This window comes from Anser cygnoides, chromosome 7 (genome assembly GCF_040182565.1).
Source record: "Anser cygnoides isolate HZ-2024a breed goose chromosome 7, Taihu_goose_T2T_genome, whole genome shotgun sequence".
In the NCBI taxonomy this organism is placed as follows: domain Eukaryota; kingdom Metazoa; phylum Chordata; class Aves; order Anseriformes; family Anatidae; genus Anser; species Anser cygnoides.
The window spans coordinates 32,808-36,158 of NC_089879.1; positions in this window are offsets into that span (position 1 = coordinate 32,808).

Genomic DNA, 3,351 nt, shown 5'->3' on the forward strand with positions numbered 1-3,351 from the left:
GGGGTGATTCTAGAAGCAACAATACCCATGCTTTTGCTGCAGCTTTGAATATTGAAAGGACAATATGACCAAGCAAGTAACTGAAATTTTTTCAGCTAGACTTAGCTCAAACCTTTATTTATATAGAAAGAAAAATCTGGGAGCATAACAGATTACATGCCAGAAAAAAAAAAAATCAATTCCATGTAATAACATCACTCGCAGGAAAAATCACATACTTGAGTAGGCTATCTGTAAACCAAAAGGCTATGCTGATGGGTCAAAACACACTACAGGACAATGGAGCCTGGCCCTCTGCTGCACCAACTTAAAACTCATCCCTACGCTCACCAAGGTGCAACCCCAGCCCAAACACAGACACACCATTTCAGCCTCAACACAGTTTTGGAAACTGCTGGAAAGCAGGCTTCAACCTCAGCGAGGCGTGCTCAGGCTACACGGGATGGGGCTTCAGGCACCGCTTCACCTACTGAAGACGACCACCATCAGGAGCTGCCACGCCAGACCACCTTTTTCCTCTGCAACACCTTTCTCAGGAACCAAACAGCATTCCAGTGACCTGCTTTGCTCCTATTCTAAAGACTATCACAGCCCACCTTGCCTGTGGCACCTGATAAGCAGAAGAGAAAGCAACCACAGCAGCAATAAAAGCCACTGCACCCTCAGGACAGTTACTCTCATCCCCTCCTTTACCTCAGCCGCTTACCTACCCCACACGGCAGATGCTTCCACCCGTTCTCTGAAGCCACCTAGAGCACCTCCAAAAGAGAAACCGGAATTTTACTCTAATTGATGTAGTAAATAACTGCAGTGATGGGCACGAAAATGTGCCCAGATGGCAGCAATCACAGACTTACCCTTTACAGATGAAAAAGGGGACCCTGCTCAGTCTCTTGGTAATACTACCGTGCTTATGCGGTCGAGGAACCGTACCCCACCATTTCTTAAAAACGAGTTAGCCGGCAACACCTCCTAAGCACGCCTTTATTACGTGAATTCCAAGCACTGAAAATCTAGAAGGCTGCAACGTCTAAAGACTCTACAGCCACACAAACCACAGGCAAAAGCTCCAAAACTGTAACAAACTGTCCCTAACCCTGAAAAAGACTACCCCTTACACGCCTACTGCTGCTCTTTTCAGACACATGCTTACACAGGGAGCTTCGATGATACTTATCTCCTAAACCCTGCTGCATCGCTTTGCCGCCAAGGTTGTAACTTTGATAATATTTGACATACAGGCAAAGACTCACAAGTAAGCCCCGCAATTCGGCAAAAATTATAAGGGACCCAGAACCACAAAGTAAACACACACAGTAACACTGCCATCCTATCCGTAAACATGCTATAACAATTACTCACCTGAAGAAGAGCTGCATGCAATACAGGCACCTATTACTAGATTGGTTTACTCTAACAGATCCTACTAGTTGTTACCTCACAAAGATGGGCGTACCGGTCTCTACTTGGAAAGGCATCAGTCCATAGACTCTTAACCACCTAAAGACCCCTGCAACTCACTGAAGGAGAAACAAAGCACTTACCCCAAAGTGCAGCCCAGGCAGAATGAGCTCTCTGATGGGATGCCTGTGACTCAATGACCACTAGGCCCTCCCTGGAACCCAAAGCCAATCACCTGGGAAAGGGGAGGGGCAAAACACAAGAAAGTAGAAAGAGGAGAAGCAGCAGCTGTGGTTTATTTTTTTTTGCTTCAGCTTTGAATATTGAAATTGAAATTTTGAATATTGAAAGCTTTTCTCCTCTACAACTCCTGTCTCAGGAACCAAACAGCATTCCAGTGACCTGCTTTGCTACTGTTCCAAAGACTATCACAGCCCACCTTGCCTGTGGGCAAAAAGCCATGCACACACAGCAGCCCCAGCAGGGGTAATCACAGACCTACCCTTTACAGATGAAAAAGGTAACTCTGATACGACCCTGCTCAGTCTCTTGGTAATACTGCGCCTACGTGGTCAAGCCTCTTGTAGTGTGTAATCAGGCTCTTTTTAGTCCTCTGGAGAGTTACACAAGTGGCTTCATACGTCTAGAGATTCAAATATAAATACCATTTGGCCCCGCCCAGCACCCAAACCCAATCACCTGGGAAAGGGGAGGGGCAAAGCACAAGAAAGTAGAAAGAGACCAGGAGCAACAGCTGTGGTGGTTTCTTTCTTGTTTCTGTTTACTGTGTTGTTGTTTTTTTTTTTTAAATCTGGTTTAGCTCAACAGCATGCAGACTGCAGACAAGAGAACTGGGGTGTTTCTAGAAGCAACAATACCCATGCTTTTGCTGCAGCTTTGAATATTGAAAGGACAACACGACCAAGCAACTGAAATTTTTTCAGCTGGAATTAGCTCAAACCTTTCTTTACAAAGAAAGAAAAATCTGGGAGCATAACAGATCACGCGCCAAAACAAAAAGAAAAAAAATCAATTCCATGTAATAACATCACTCGCAGGAAAAATCACGTACTTGAGTAGGCTATCTGTAAACCAAAAGGCTATGCTGATGGGTCAAAACACACTACAGGACAATGGAGCCTGGCCCTCTGCTGCACCAACTTAAAACTCATCCCTACACTCACCAAGGTGCAACCCCAACCCAAACACAGACACACCATTTCAGCCTCAACACAGTTTTGGGAACTGCTGGAAAGCAGGCTTCAACCTCAGCGAGGCGTGCTCAGGCTACACGGCATGGGGCTTCAGGCACCTCTTCACCTACTGAAGACGACCACCATCAGGAGCTGCCACGCCAGACCACCTTTTTCCTCTGCAACACCTTTCTCAGGAACCAAACAGCATTCCAGTGACCTGCTTTGCTCCTATTCCAAAGACTATCACAGCCCACCTTGCCTGTGGCACCTGATAAGCAGAAGAGAAAGCAACCACAGCAATAATAAAAGCCACTGCACCCTCAGGACAGTTACTCTCATCCCCTCCTTTACCTCAGCCGCTTACCTACCCCACATGGCAGATGCTTCCACCCGTTCTCTGAAGCCACCTAGAGCACCTCCAAAAGAGAAACTGGAATTTTACTCTATTTGATATAGTTAAAAAAAACTGCAGCGACAACCGCACCCCAAAAATAACAGCTACCTCTGCTCATCACTCACCAGTGTCACTCCAGAGGTAGCTCGGGTCGTGATGTCCTGTACTGCACACTGCGTTTCAGCCTGAACAAAGGAAAACACAGTCAGAAGACAAACATTCAGCTGACAGCATTAGCACCCATCCCTCAACAACAGAAGTCACCCCATATTTAATGTTTTCATTTCAAAACAACAGTCCACTTGCCTCTGTACCCGCAAGTTAGATCCAAGCTCGAAAGGAACAGCCACCACCACCCAT